Source organism: Castor canadensis, chromosome 11 (assembly GCF_047511655.1).
Source record: "Castor canadensis chromosome 11, mCasCan1.hap1v2, whole genome shotgun sequence".
NCBI lineage: Eukaryota > Metazoa > Chordata > Mammalia > Rodentia > Castoridae > Castor > Castor canadensis.
The window spans coordinates 106,619,604-106,636,186 of record NC_133396.1 but is presented as its reverse complement, the minus strand read 5'-3'; positions in this window follow the sequence as shown (position 1 = coordinate 106,636,186).

Genomic DNA, 16,583 nt, shown 5'->3' with positions numbered 1-16,583 from the left:
AATTTTATCTTCTCACAGAAAGCCTGATTAACACGAGCTCTCCAATTTCCCTTACTGGCTTGGCTGGTCAGATAAACTACTTGACTTATATGAAACATTTAGCAGAATGAGAATATGAACAATTGTATTCACCTCCGTGGGGTGACAATATCAAACAAATGTCTCTATAAAAGACTTTGTCAGGCATTGTTATCTCTCAGTCAAAATCACTCTGAATGACCTGGGTTGGCAGTACTGCTGTCCTGCCACTCAGGCCAAAGCAGCAGATTAGTGATGGGGTCTGTGGAGAATGACAGCTTTAGAGACTTAGACTGAAGGAGGACTGGAGGGACCTGCGACTCAGGATTTCACCTCAGAAGCAGGTTACCTCCCCATGCCAGGCTGCTAACCTAAAACCATTAGAACGAAAATCAATTCCGTGAGACTGAGGCTGGTAGACCAAGTCGTAGGGAGCCAAACGAGTGATAGACAACAAGGTATTTGGCTCAGACTTTCAAGTGCATTTTTAGAAAATAGTCTTCACCATTATGAACTTAGCTTAAAGACTTTTCTGATGAGAATGGTGGTGATATTAACAAATGAGATTTTTGATATTGATTTTGATATAATATCAAATGACAGAAATCGTCATACCATAGGAACTCAACATTCTCCAGATAACCAGTGCATCTAAGTGCATTTAAGCCAGCCGTGGCAAATAGTTTGTGGCCCCTATCTCAAAACCTGTTGAAATCACCATAAGAAGGGGACTAAAGCTGAAAGGAGAAAAATAAAGGAGATGAACCAATTTGAGTTACAAAATATATGTACATGAAAATGTCATGAGGAAACTCCCTGTATAGCTATGTTAAACAAACAAAAGTGTCTTTTTTTTTTTTTTTTTTTTAAGAAATCAGAGAACAGGAGAGCAGAATAGATCCTCCTCTCTGGGTAATTGATACCAGTGGGAGCGGGGAGGGGAGAGGATGTGGAGAAAGGATGCAGGAGGGTGAATATGATGCAAATACTGTGTACACATGAATGTAAAAGGAAAAATGAGACCTGTTGAAACTATTCCAGGAATGAGGGAGGGGGATAAAGGAGGATGATGGAGGGGGTGAATTCAAGTATGATATATTTGATACATTGTAAAAACTTTTGTAAATGCCACAGTGTACGCCCAGCACAATAATGAAAAACAAAGTAAGCCAGGTGCCGGTAGCTCACGCCTATAATCCTAGCTACTCAGGAGGCAGAGATCAGGAAGATCTCGGTTCGAAGCCAGCCTTGGTCAAATAGTCCGAAAGACCCTATCTTGATAAACTCTATCACAAAAGAAGGGCTAGTGGAGTGGTTCAAGGTGAAGGCCCTGAGTTCAAACCACAGTACTGCCATAAATAAATAAATAAATAAGAGAAGAAAATACCCAGCATAAAAACAGGGCTGGCAGAGTAGCTCAAATGGAAGAGCACCTGCCTAGTAAGCATGAGACTGAGTTCAAACCCCAGCACTGCCAAAAAAAATTATTTAGAGAACAAGATGGAGCAATGGATTTTAATGTACAAAAAGAACACAAAAAAAATTAGTTTGGTTTCAGATTCCATATTGCAACTACTCTTGAAAACTACCACTTTAAGCTTGGTATGGCAGTACACGTCCCTAATCCCAGGCTGAGGCAGGAGCATCTCGGGTTCTAGGTCAAAACCAAATCGAACAAAATCTATAACTTAAAAAAAAAAAAGTAAAACAATGGTGGTTAGATTTTTTTTTTTTTTTTTTGGCAGCAATGGGGCTTGAGCTCAGGGCTTATACCACGAGCCTCTCCACCAGCCCTTTTTGTGATGTTTTTTTTTGAGATAGGGTCTGTCTCTCGAATTACTTGCCTGGGGTTGGCTTTGAACATGATCCTTCTGATTTCTGCCTCTGAGTAACGAGGATTACAGGCATGAGCCACCAGCACCAGGCTGGTTTTTGTTTTTTGAGAGAAGGTCTTGTTGGGTAGCTCAGGCTTTCCTGAACTTGGGATCCTTCTGCCTTGGATTCCTTAGTGTTGGAATTACAGACATGTGTCACCACCATGCCCTGCCTTCATTTCTGTTTCTTCATTCTTTTTTTTTTTCTTTTTAAAATAAGATGCTGGCGCTGGTGGCTTACACCTGTAATCTTAGCTACTTGGGAGGTTGAGATCAGGAGGATCTCAGTTCAAGTCCAGCCCGGGCAAATAGTTCTCAAGACCCTATTTCAAAAATACCCAACACAAAAAATGACCGGCAGAGTGGATCAAGTGGTAGAGCACCTCATCGCAAGCTTGAAGCTCTGAGTTCAAACCCCAGTCCCATAAAAAAAAAAAAAATTAGAAAACTGCTAGCCTAGGGAAACCAGTAAAAATACTAAGAGAATAGATAAATAATAATTGAATAGATGGAAAAATGGAATAATGAATATAATCCAAGGAAGGTAGAAGTGAAGGAAAAAATAGGAAAGGTGAGAAAAATATAAAAATATGGACTGGAGGTCCTTGCAAGTTCAAGGCCCTGAATTCAATCCCTAATATTGCCCCCCCACAAAGTAATAAAATGATAACACTTAAATTCAAACACAAGAGGTGGAGGCAGGAGGATACAGAGTTTGAGGCCAAGACCCTGCCTCAAAAACAAAAAAATAAAACAAAACCCAGAACTCTTCAGTTATGGTGGGCCAGAACTGACCTATTTTCTACATGACCATAAAAATATTTTATTTATTTATTTATTTATTTATTTGCAGTACTGGGGTTTGAACTCAGGGTCTACACCTTGAACCACTCCACCAGCCCTTTTTTGTGATTTTTTTTTTTTTTTTTGAGATGGGTGTGTTGAACAGGACTTCGTCCTTCTCCCCTCTAGGGGGAGTAAGCGATGTCCTGAACCTGGGCCACTATCCCTTCGGTGGGATTGGGATATGGCTCAAGGCAGATTTAGGGTACAGGCAACGACACCACAGCAATGTCCCCCAAAGACCACTCAGACTCTCAAGTCAATGCAACATTTATTCGCACTTCGAATGCACGCTTACAACATCCAAGAGGGAGTCACGGCACGCGGTCTGTCGCCTCTCAGGGCACCAGGGCAGGCAAGGCTTGCGCTCCACGGAGGCAGCCCCACCCAGCAGTGAGGTTGGGCTGAGTGAGCCGGGAGCTCAGTCGCTGGGGAGCGAGAGCTACCACATGGCAGGACCTCTCTTATTCTTACTCGGGAGAGACAGCTCCTCTGGCAAGGGGAGGCGCATGCAGGACAGAGGATGTTGGAGAGTGCACTCTGCTGTGTTCTCAGCAGGTGTCCTTTTTATGTGATTTTCTCCTCCAGGGTGTTCCCCTCTTATGTCATTTAGTCCTCTGCTGACTGGTTACACCCAAAAGTTGGGGCCCCCAGAGGCTGCTCTAGACATCATGTCTTAGCATAAGCTATTGGATGCCATATTGGATGCATGCCTTATCGGTCCTGTCCATATAGATGGTGTCCTGGTGTTGGCCACAGCTGTTTATCTATAGCCCAGAGGTCTGGTAGCTCACTGATTTGAAATTGCAATACACCCAAAGTTCAGACAAACTTTGCAGTTTGTTAAGTGAGGCTTTATGTTCTCTACATAGGTTTCAAAGTATTTGCTCCGTCTGGCTTTGAACCGTGACCCTCCTGATCTCTGCTTCCTGAGTAGCTAGGACTAAAGGCATGAGCCACCAGTGGCTGGCAAGGCTTCCTTCTCTTAGGCAAACAAAGATAACAGGCACCGCAGCTTGGCCCTGAACCATGTCTAGAGCAATAAATCCCCTCTAAAGTGTAAGTACCCTGGTGGTTGTAAATATCATTGTAAGATAAGAGTCCAGAAGAGGCGCCTTTGGGTCTGTTTTACTTGTGAAAAAAAGGCCTTCCCCCAACTTGACCTCCCAGGCCAAGTCCTCTTACTTAGGACCTCATGAATATCGGTCACATCTCACACATACAATTAAAGGCCAAAAAATAGAATAAGCACATGTCTGAGATACCCCTTGTTGTATGATAAGGCTGTGGTAAGTATACCTGTCACCCATCCTAACCCCTCCCTGCCCAGATTTTTCCCACCTTGCAACTTACATATTGGGCTTAAACAAAGAAATCAAGCCTTCTGTGCCACCTTGTGGTGCTTGTTTCTTTTCTTCTCTTTCAATAAAATTTTGCTAATGAATGTCTCTTTGCCATCAGGCAAGGGGTCACTGCTTATTTGGCAGTGTTTTTCTTTTTCCTTACTCTTTCTTTCCTTTTCTTCCAATGAAGTTTTGTTACTGTTTTGCATCTGTGCCTCTGTCCAGTTCTCTGTTCAGGTGACACAATGACTCAGAGTCTTCTCGACTAGTATCTTCTTTGACTACACAGCTCAGTAACACATTAGCAGCAGGTTTGTGTGCCTGTCCTCCCTGCTACCCTGCTACATTTTGCTGATGCTCCTGCCCCTTCTGATGGGCCTTCAGTCAAAGAAGGAGCTGATCGTTCTAAACTAGAACGTCCTCCGAGGCTAACTGTGCTTTGGGATATTGACAACCATTTTGTTGGGCTACCTGAAGACTTTCCACAGTTTCTCAATGAAATGGATTTATCTAGAAGCTCTCTGAAGTTCCTTTTCAGTTTGGGATTTTTTTTTTTTGGAGGCTCTCAGATTTGAACTCAGGGCCTTACATTTGCTAGGCCAGCACTCTGCCAATTGATCCATGCCTTCAGCCCATTTTTTTTTTTGCTTTAGTATTTTTCTGAAAGGGTCTTACACTTTTTGCTTGGGCTAGCCTTGGACTGCCATCCTGATCTCAGTCTCCTAAGTAGTTAGGATTACAGACGTGAGCCACCAGTGCCAGACTATATTTTCATTTTTAAATTTTCTGTATTTTGACAATACCTAAAATATAGAAACTCTTAAATTTTACACACATTAAAAAACTTTAAATCTAAATATATCAGTCATTCTATTACATGTATAGAACAACATACCTCTAATTAAAAGACAAAAACTTATATTGCATGAAAAATAAAAACTCAACTGTATGCTGCTTATAAGAGACACGTTCACTATAAGGATACAGAAAGGGTAAAAGGGCTGGATGCCCTACCTACTCAGGAGGCAGGGATCAGGAGAATGGTGGTTCAAAGCCAGCCCCAGACAAATAGTTCAAAATAGTTCATGAGACCCTATCTCAAGAAAACACAACACAAAAAAAAGCTGGCGGGTGGCTCAAGTAGTAGAGTGCCTGCCTAGCAAGTGTGAGTTCCTGGGTTCAAACCCCAGTAGCATTAAAAAAAAAAAGAAAGGGTAAAAGGGAGCTAGGGATGTAGCTTGGTGGTAGGGTACTTGTCTAGTATGCATGAGGCTCTGGGTTCAATCTCCAACATCATAAATAATAATAAAATGATAAAAAAGAGAGGTTAAAAGCAAAAGGAAGAGGTATACAATGCAAACAATAACCAAAAGAAATACATCATCTACAAAAGCTTCAGCACCAACAAATACCTAAAAATAACTCCAGCTGTAACCGGTACTGAAAAATTGCTTTTGCTGAAAAGCACGGACTCTTACTCGATCCTGTGAATCAACTAAAAGCAGGAGAAAAGACTGGCATGTCTGTTCCCATTTTGTATTTGTCTTTGCTCTGAGCCTTTCTGTCTTTAGTCACTTTGCAGTCACCTGGGAATCCAGGAAGGACAGAACTACCTTTACAACTTTTCCCAAGAAAAGGATCAGCAGAAGCTCACTGACCAGGTTGCTCCCCTCAAGTGAAGACAGCAGTAACAACTTCTCCAGAACTCGATGACAATCAACCAGGCCATACTTTGACCAAGGCAGTTTAATAACTCTGTGTAACTTTCACCTCCTGTGGAAATTCTTCCTCTATTTAAACCAGAAGCTCATGTGGGTTCCCTGAGGATGGGCTGAAAGTGCTTGCTTTGCCTTTTCCCTCGGCATCTCTCTCTCTCCTTTTTGGTGATACTCGGGTTTGAACTCAGGGCTTCCCACTTACAAGGCAGGTATTCTACCACTTAAACCACTCTGCCAGCCGCACTCAGCACTTTTTGGCATGTTGGGGGTTAGCGGCTGGACCTGCCATGTGGAACCCCTGGACTTTGGGCCTGGGGCCTAAAACTCTGGTTTCATAATGAGTGACCTGCCCACATGTCCTCCACCTGAAGTGTCCCTGGAGTCCTGTCCTAGACAGTGGCTCCATTTCCTCAAACGTAACCTCTATCTTGAGTCCCCAACACCAGACATCATTTTGGTACTTTACACAAATGGAATTGTGTAAGATGTAGTATTTTGTGCCTGGCTTCTTTTTTTAAATTTTTTTTCCTGTGCAGGCATTGAACCCAGGGCCTTGTGTGTGCTTGGCAAACACTGTACCACCGAGCTCTACCCCCAGCCCTGGGTCTGACATCTTTTACATTGGTGAGGCTCACCACCATCTGCTATACAAAATGAGGGAGTTCAAGCTGCAGTGACGCAAAAATTAAAAACAAAAGTAAAGAAGGGTGATTTCTGGAGAACCCTCACCTCTGCAGAGGCATTTCAGCTCCCATACCCCTCTTTCTGTGACTCAAAGATAACTGGTGGCTGACTTCCAGGGTAGTCACTTTTCAGTCACTCAATTCTAGAATTTTTCCCTCCCCTCCTTTCATCACCCAGGTGGGTGGAGCTGCAGGAAGAGGGTGGGTGTGGTGCCCGGAGGCTCAAGTGTGCATCTGATTGTTTAATTGGGAACCTGAGGGCAGAGAAGGGGGGTAAAGAGGAGAAAGGTGCACTGGAAAGTCCCTGATCCTGACAGTTCATAAGCCACAGCTCAGTTGTCTAGAGGAGAGAGCCTGATTCTGTAATCAGGGAGGAAATGATTGTGCCATGAAGGTGGGCAGTAGCTGCAGGTGCAGGCATTTCTGTACACAGGTAGGCACTGGTCTGCTCCTCCTGCCCAAGCCCACTATCGCCCCTTGCCCAGATGGGCCCAAGACACTCTGCTACTGCTTTGGCCTTCCTATGAGTCCTATTGACTCAGGAGTTTATTTAAAATGTCTTAATTTTACCCCTCTAGATTTGTATTTCCTCTGCATATAGAATCCTAGGTTGGAAACCCTTTTCTATCACTTTTTTTTTCTGTAGTGCTGAGGGGTTGAACCCAGGGTCCCCAGCATGCTATGCGAATGCTCTACCATCGAACATCCCCATCTTCATCATAATTTTTGGGTTTTTTTTTTGTTGTTGTTGTTTGTTTGTTTTGTTTGAGATAGGGTCTCACTATGCAGGTTGGCCTTGAACCCAAGATCCTTTAGCTTAAGGGACTGCTGGGGATTGCAGGTATGTGTCACTATACTTGGTTTCCTGACACAATTTTGAAAATATCACTCCATTGGCTGCTTTTAGTGCTGCTATTGAGACAAAGCATTCTGGTCCCTGGGTGTATCAGTCTGAGTTAGATCAGGAGACAGAACTATGCAGTGACTTAACAGGGAGACTTCACTCTAAACAGTGTTAAACTATGATAAAAGAATAGCTGTAAGACATAAGACAATTTTGAAAAATTTTTAGTAAACCTAGGGCCTCATATACGTTAGGCACATGCTGCTCCACTTAGCTATACCCCCAGCCAGAGCACTCTATATTGTACTCCAGGGCTGAGGGTAATATTAAGGAAGAATGTATTTGGGAGGGACCCTACCCCAAGGCAGGGGTTCAGATTTTAACAGGTACTTAGAAACTGCTTTTGGTCAGGCACTAATGGCTCACTTCTATAATCCTAGCTACTTAGGAGGCAGAGATCAGGAAGATCAAGGTTTGAAGCCAGCCCAGGCAAATAGTTTGTGAGACCCTAGCTTGAAAATACCTAACACAAAAAGAGCTGGTGGAGTGGCTCCAGGTGTAGGCCCTGAGTTCAAGCCCCAGTACCACAAAAAAAAAAAAAAAAAAAAAAGCCAGCCAGGGCAAATAGTTCATGAGACCCTATCTTGAAAACACCCAACACAAAATAAAGCTCAAGTGGTTGAATGCCTGTCTAGCAAGTATGAGGCCCTGAGTTCAAACTCCAATACTGTTTTCCCCCAAAAAAAACTGCTTTTATTGAAAAGTACTGATTCTTTATCTGGGCCCATGAATTAACTAAAAACAGGAGAAAAGTATGGAATGTCTGTCTCCATTTTTGTACCTGTATTCTTTGTTCTGAGCTGTTCTCTGAGTTGCTTTGCAATCACCTTGCAATCCAGGCCTAAAACACTGGTTTTAACACTTCACTGGAGACTGTGTAGGCCCAGTGTTTGGCTGAGAAGTTGGCTGGTTTGCTGAGCCAGAGCTGGTCTGCAGTTACTGAGCAAGGAAGAAGCAACTCATTAAGGCTCAGGTGAGCCACACCCAAGGTTCTCCTGATCTCTGCCTCCAGAATCTCAAGTTCTTTAGCACTGAGAAATCTTGAATTATTTAAATTAGTTCTTTCCCTATATATTTCTCTTTACTTTCTAATTATTCAAATACTGTACTTGGCCTATTTCTCTAATTTTCCTATCCTTTCCCTTTTATAGTCTATTTCTTTGTTTTTTGCTCTATCTTCTGGGATGTTTCTTTAACTTTATTTTTCAACTCTTCTGTTGAGTTTGAGGTGTTTTGTTTTTCACAGTACTGGAGTTTGAACTCAGGGTCTGTGCTTACCAGTAGGTGCTCTACCACTTGAGCCTCACCCCAGTCTGAGTTTGAAGGTTTTTGTTTTTTTTTTTTGGTGGGACTGGGGTTTGAACTCAGGGCTTCACGCTTGCAAAGCCGGCACTCTACTGCTTGAGCCACACCTCCAGCCCATTTTGCTGTGGTTATTTTGGAGATGGCGTCTGGAGAACTTTTCACCTGGGCTTGAACCTCGATCCTCCAGATCTCAGCCTCCCAAGTAGTCAGATTACAGGCATCAGCCATCAGTGCCCAGTTTGAGTTTGAGTTTTTGGTGGGACTGGGGTTTGAACTTAGGGCTTCATGCTTGAGTTTGAGTTTTTTAATTTTGGCTATCATGCTTTTTAAAAAATTTTTAATGTAAATTATCTTTATTTTTCTATTTTTAAGTTTTGGCAGTACTGGGGTCACACTTGCTAGGTGGGTGCTCTATCACGTGAGTCACTCAGCCAGCTCTGGCTATCATGCTTTTAATTCCCAAGAGCTACTCTTTTGTTGATCTCTGAATGTTTTCTCCCTTTTTTTTTTTTTTAATTAGAGAAACAGGCCAAGTACAGTTGACCTTGAACTTGATATCCTCCTCCCTCAGCTTCCCCAGTGCTGGGATTATAGACATGGGCCACCACACCCCGTGCTCTTTCTCTTTTTAAGTAGCATTCCATTTTTGTTTCATGAGTACATTTTTTAATGTCTGTCTGAGATATGGGTGATACTTTTCTTTGAAGTTTTCCTCTTCCTACACAGGATGTTTCTGTGAATTTGTTTTCATCTTGCTTTGTGTTCATTTGTTTTTAACCTCCCACGTTTGAGGGTTTTGGTTTTTTTTTTCATCTGTCTGGTGATCAATGATTGTCTGATCATTTATGGGAAGGGTGCTATATGATATAGTTAAGCCTCAACAGTACATATACAGTTCACTCAAATTAAGATCATTTCAGGAGAATCTATCTATAAAATGATCATTTACAAAACAAAGCATAAGAGTACCATGTTCATAGATTGAGAGACACAGGCAGCCTCATCGACCCACAGAAGAGAAACCAGAGGAACAGATACCCTAATCTCACTCTACTCCCTCCCCTGCCTTCTCCTGGGCTCCATGTTGGCCAGACCAACCAGAAGTCCAAAGTGTGGGTCCTGCTCATGTGGTCCACATCAGTGTCCCTCCAAGTGCACAGGACCAGGTGGCACAGGGAAAACCCCTTGCATGGGAACTGAGCCTCCACTGAAGGGGTGTGTGGTGGGGTGTCTGGATGGGGATGTCTGCTAGGGGAATCCCCAGATGGCTGGGTCTTTGAGTTGTTCCTCTTGTGCTAGTCACATTCCCAGAGAAGACACTATAAATCTTCCGGGAAGGAAAAGGTCTGGGCACCAGTTCTGGTCACTGAAAGGAGACCTCTCTCTTTCAAAAAACCTCACTTAATATACCTACCCTTCTTCTGTGATGATGTGTGATCCCATACCTACGCCATGAGATGAAGTGAGCAGAATGGCAGAGCCATTTGATGCTGCTTAGGCCTTGAACAGAGGGCTCTGTGGACACAGCACTGTGGGGTCCTAGTGGATAGCCTGCATGCGTCCAGGAGGGTGGCATGGGATGGAGAGTCTTATGCTACTCAAAACAGTGTGCAATTTAAAACTTGTGAATTACTGCTTCCTGGAATTTTTCCATTAAGTGTTTTTGGAGTGAGGTTGATGCAGGTAAGTGAAATTGTAGATAGGTAAGGTGCACAACCCACATTCCTTCAGTTTGAAATACCTGGAGTGGGCTTTTAGTTCGTCAGTTTGCAGTGCTGAGAATTGAACCAGGGCTCTGCCACTGCTATATCCCCAGTCTAGTTTTTGTTTTTCTTTCTTTCTTTCTTTTGGTGGCACTGGGATTTGAACTCAGGGCCTCATGCTTGCTAGGTAGGTGCTCTACCACTTAAGCCACACTGCCAGCCCTTTTTTTGTAATGTTTTGTTTTTTCTTTTAGAAAGGGTCTCACAAACTGTTTACCTGGGCTGGCTTTGAACCTTGATCCTACTGCTCTCTGCCTCCCCAAGTAGCTAGAATTACAGGTGTGAGCTACTGGTGCCAGCTGATTTTTGTTTTGAGCCTACTTCTTTTCTTTCTAATTTTTTTTTTTTTTGCCTTGACCATACTTTTTGATTTATGAAAATTAGATTGACTGGGGCTGGGGTATAGCCCACTTGTCTAGCATGCACCAGATCTTGGGTTCAGTTCCCAGGAACATCCACACCCACATGTGCATGCACACTGTGCACATAACATATGTGCACATATGCGTTTATAGGCTATGCACATCATATACCTGTGCATAGGTTATACGCACATGCTACAGCATCACGAGTCGGACTCAGGGCCTTAGACCTGCTGGGCAGGTGAGCTACCACTGGGCTACAGGTCAGGACTTATATATAAGGTCCTGTAACCAATCTGCCATGGATCTGGGGGATGGACACATGAATATTGTGTATTAAGGAAAAAGAAAATCAGGATTGAGAAGCTCTAGAAATATCAAAAAGGAGGATTGAAAATATATATTTTAATTATTTGAAAACAGTTGTGATTGGATGAGTGGCTTGGCAGTTACTTACTCATAACCCTTAACCACTGAAGTTTATGTTCTTTGTTGGTTTGTGGGAACCAGTTCTTCTCTCATTTCAATGCCAGCTACATTAGCAAGTATTGTTCTTGGTCGCTGCTGTTTTCCTTTTTTGAGACAGGGTCTTTTTATGTAACCTGCCTCAGCCTCCTGAGTGCTGGTCTCCTCTTCCTCCTCCCCATCTTCCTCCCAGTCAGAAGCATTTATTTCCCAGTCAGAGGAAAAAGCAGGGTCAGACTCTTCTGCCTGCCAGGGCCTAGGTCTGGCAGATAACACATGAAAACTGGGGTTGGGAGGGAGACCGCTCCCACTGTGTGTTTGGTTGGCTGTGTCCAGGGAGGGTCTGTCCTGCACTGGTGGCATTAAGAGCCAGGGTGGAGGCAGCAGCCCAGCTGGCCCAGAGGACGGCACAAATAGAGACAATAATTACTGACAGGTCAGGGGTTCTCGGTCACAGAGCTCAGGTGAGACAAGACTTAGTCTCTGGCTTTGTCCCTTATCTTTTGGGGCTCTCTGTGGGGAAAGGGGCCCTGAGAACTGCCCACTGGGATGAAGAAGGCAGAGGTGAGAGGCAGCACACCCCAGGCCTCTCTGGGTCACCAGGATCAGAATGGCAAATGGTCAAGACAGGGGAGAGTACATGCTCATGCAGACAGGGGGAGTCACAGACTGCCTCCAGGGCAAGTTCCACATGTTAAGGTATCACTGGTAGATGGTGATTCACAGTGACAGAAGACCTGGCCAGGAAGCAACCAGGCTAAAGGACAGCTCAGTTGGGTCCTGTGTCCCAGCTCAGTCCAGGGGAGACCACATGGGCTGGGTGATTCAGATGGCACTACACTCCTAGAAGCCAGAGCCCAGCCAGGGCCTGGGGAAGGTCTGGCAGAGGGGCCCTGGAGGGATACAGAGAGGGGCAGCAGCTTGGGCTGTAAGGGTAGAAGCAGCAATATCGCCCTAGAGACCACAGGACAGGAGGGTGAAGGAGGACCTGGCATAAGACCTGGAGGTGAGCCAGGTTGAAATAACAGAAAAGGGCCCTGCCAGGATTTTGGCTTGGGGTAGGGAGAAGCGTGGGATGGAACACATCAGTCTGTCTGTTTGTTACTGTGCTCACCTCCTGGCTGGGGCTCAGTCTTCCACATTTTTTTTTGTGGTAGTGAGGTTTGAACTCAGGGCCTTGTGCTTGCTAGGCAGGTGTTCTACCATTTGAGTCACTCCACCTACCCTCTTCCACTTCTTTTTGATGGTGAGATTCCACTCCCAGGACAGGGAGTCAATCTTGTCTTCCATGAAGGGAAACCTGATGTAGCTGCCTAGAGCCAGCATGCCTCTGGGCGCCTCCTCCATGCAGCTCCCCATGGTGGAGTCAGTCTTGACACTCTGTTGTCTTCACTGAAAATTCTGATCAGAAGATAACTGACTCTTGTGTTCTGGGAAGGATGAATCCAAGCCGAACTTACGGAGTAGTAAGGGAAATGATGAAGTTTATTATAGGTGAAGGGAGAAGGGAGGGAGAAAGTGAATTAGGGCCTGAGAGGGCACAGAACTTTCGCTTTTTCTTGGTTTGGCTGTTATTTAGTCTCTTAGCTCTGCCGCAGGAAGTGGTGATGGACACTGCAGCTTAACACAAGTCTGGGGCATGTGTTTTTGGGGTGTGACTCCACAGTGGGACTTGTAGGCTTTGGGACAAACCCAAACACCAGTGCAGTACAAGTTGCCTTTCCCTGGGGCAGAGTGCAGAACAATCAAGGTTTCGAGAGGGTCTCCGAGCCTCAATTTCCCAGGAGTCTGATGATGCTCATTGCGGTGTTTAACATGGATAAGAGAGTGAGGAAGAAAGCAGACAGTAGAAATGATATTTTGAAATATAGAGAGCTTACCTTTTTCTGGCTGGCTTGCCAAAATATGTTGTCCTTGCCTAGAATTCTGATCAGAAGATATTTGGCTCTTGTGTTCTGGGATGGATGAATCCAAGTAGAACAAGTGGACACAGTAAGGGAGATAATGAAGTTTATTATAGGGGAAGGAGGAAGGTGATTACAGGCATGATCTCTGCCAGGTGGAGTGGAGGAAACTTGAGTGGGAAAAGAGAGTGATTTTTGTCTTACGACATTTTTTATGTCGTAAACCTTAACCTTCCTTAACCTGCAGGTGGGGAAAAACCTGTGCCATTCCTGGTCTCCAATGGCCTGTGAGCAGGGGTAGGGTGGGTTGAGGGGGAGGGGGAGGATCTGGGAGGACTCATGTATACACTTAGGCTAATTTTTAGGTACCCTAAGTCCCTGTGGGAGGAAATTCCCACAGTTCCCTTTTTCTAGCTCTATAATTTTCTAGCTCTAGCAATGGAAAAGGATCCCCTGGGATTGAATCAGAGGAAGTGAGTGAGAGAGGTGTCTAACTGAGACGCTCTAAGTTAAGTTATACAGATTCAAGAGTCCTGATCTTTCCCTAGTTTCTATCTGCCTCAACTCTTGTACATGGGTTGCATGCCCAGCATGATCTCTCCGTTCACCCTGAGATTTTTCCTTACCTTCCAAAGCTCTCCAGAACTCCAGCCAGGTCCAGCTCCAAGGGCCCCGGGGAGGTGGCACACGAGGGCCTCCTTGTACTTGCAAAGGCTTTCTCCTTTGTCCAGCTCCTGGATCCCCTGGATGCTCTTCTGGGCAAAGGGCTTGCAGTTGACAGAGTGCTCATCCTCCTCCTCCTGCTGCCATCTGGGCCAGCGGCCTGACTGTGGGCTCCATACATTGCTTCAAACTTGAGAAAATTATGTCCAGCATGGCACGTGTGTTGTGGGGGGTGGCTGTGGGTGGCGCTGGGAATTGAACTCAGGGCCTCACGTTTGCTAGGCAAGCACTCTACCAGTCCCAGTATGACTATTTTATGGGCCAGAAAAGATTATATTATATTTAAGAAAGAGATGTATGAAAATGGTTAATATAAGTAGAGTTTTTTCCTTAGGGGGAAATTCAGGTAATGGAAAGAACTAGATTATAAGTAACACCTGCCTTCTTTTTCTACTTCGAGGGGCGAGTGAGGTTTCCATAAATTCGGGTTGTGGTCATTGTCAGGCTAACGTTCATTGACGATTTACTGGGTGCCTGACTGTGCTAAGTACCTTAGTTTTTATGTTAATCCTCCAACCACCCTGTGTAGAAAACTCTCCCATTACTGCCATGTACACATAAGAAAACTGAGGCTTACAGAGATTATAGAAGTTGTCTAAAGTCCACAGCTGGTCAATGGCAGAACTGGATTTGACCTCAATCAGCTTGGCTCAGGAATCTGTGTAGACACGTCTATTTATACACAAATAGCTACATGTATACAAATGACTGCTAAAGACCCAGCTGGAGTAGCAAACCATGTGGAGGGTAATGATTACTCAATCTTCACTCTACAAAAACCCAGAGCACAAGGCAGCCTGTACTGAGAAATGCAAGAACAAGCGGCTCACAGGCACTTGGAAAATCCGAGTTCGGACTGTCTTCCAGGAAAGGTGAAATGGCAGGCAGAAGTAGGAACTGTTGGACCTTGGCTTTGACACACGTTTGCTGTAGTCGGCAGAGGCAAACCTGACTGCAAAGTTGAGTCTGCTAGTAGGCGGTTCCTAGTCCAAAATGCTAATCCACGGAGCTTCCTGTGATGAGCCTCAGAGAGTATCTAGTGCCCAAATTCTGTTTCAACTGGTTTATTTTACAGATGGATTTTCTGTCTAAAAAGACTATGTTTGGGGAAAATTTACTTATTTCCATTTAACAACAGCACATTGGGTCTGTCATTTATTGGCATTATTGTCAACATTTTAAAGAGTAACTAATTTATTTATTTATTTAGGTGCTCGATAAGCATTTAATGAGTTAATGAGGTCCACTTGCATCATTTCCATTTCACAAGTTAGACCAGTGAAGCACCTTGCCCTGGTCACACAGACCTGGAACAGTTCGGAAGGAAAGGCCTGCTTGGGAGTGGTTGGATTGGACTGGGGTTGGAGGCCAGATGGTTTTCCATGTATAAGGCCCTCAAAATCTCTGGGCTTCAGTTTCCCCATTGGGACTGCAAGGGGACAGAGCCTTCAGTTTTCCCCTTCCCCAGAACCTGAGGACAGACAGGACTGCTGCTGGGAGCTGGTGGTTAAAAATGCAGGCTCTGGGATCTGCAGGCATGGTGGAGTCCTTGTTCCCGCGTCCACTGCCAAGCGATCTTGCTCAGTCCCTGCACCCCTGAGCCTCCATTTCATGGTCTGTAAAAGAGAATAACAGCATTTTTGAGGATTGGGTGAGCTAATGGAGGGGAGTCCTTGACACATAAGTTAACTAATTTAATCCTTATAAGAATCCTGTGAGGCCAGGTGCCAATGGTTCATGCCGGTCATGCTAGCTACTTGGGAGGCTGAGAACAGGAGGATTAAGGTTGGAGGCCACCTTGGGGAAATAAGAAAGGCTGGGGGTGTGTCTCAAGAAGTAGAGCACCTGCTTTGCAAGCATGAAGCCCCGAGTCCAAACCCTAAGAGAAGAAAAAAGAAGAAGAATCCTATGAGGAGCCAGGCACCAGTGGCTCACACCTGTAATCCTAGCTACTCAGGAGGCAGAGATCAGGAGGATCATGGTTCGAGGTGAACCCAGGCAAATAGTTTTTGAGAACCTATCTTGAAAAAAAACAATCACAAAAAAGGGCTGGCTCAAGGTGTAGGCCCTGAGTTCAAACCCAGTACCAAAAAAATGTGGTAAAATAGGACCAGAGGTGTGGCTTGAATGTTAGAGTACCTGTTTAGCAAGTGCAAGGCCTTGAGTTCAAACCCCAGTACTGCCAAAAAATGTGGTAAAGTATGTCTAATGTGAAAATTGTCATTTGACATTAAGCACACTCACATTAGTGTGCAACCATCACCACCATCAGTTTTGTAAAACGGAAACTTTATACCCATCAAACAGTAACTTCCCACTCTCTTCTTCCACTAACCATCATTGTACTTTCTATGTCTATGAATTTGGCTAGTCTAGATATCTTATGTGAGTGAAGACATCCAACATTGTCCTTTTATTCTGACTTTTTCACTTAGCATAATATCCTCAAGTTTCATCCATATGATAGCATATTTCAGAGTTTCTGCCCTTTTTAAGACTCAATAATATTCCATTGTATGTACACATTCCATTTTTGTTTATCCATTTATTTATTGATATACATTTGAGTTTCTTCCGCTTTGGGGCAATTGAGAATATGGATATGAATGTGCAAATATTTGTGTGTATACCCAGAAGTGGAATAGTTGGATCATTCAGCAGTTCTTTGCTTTATTTTA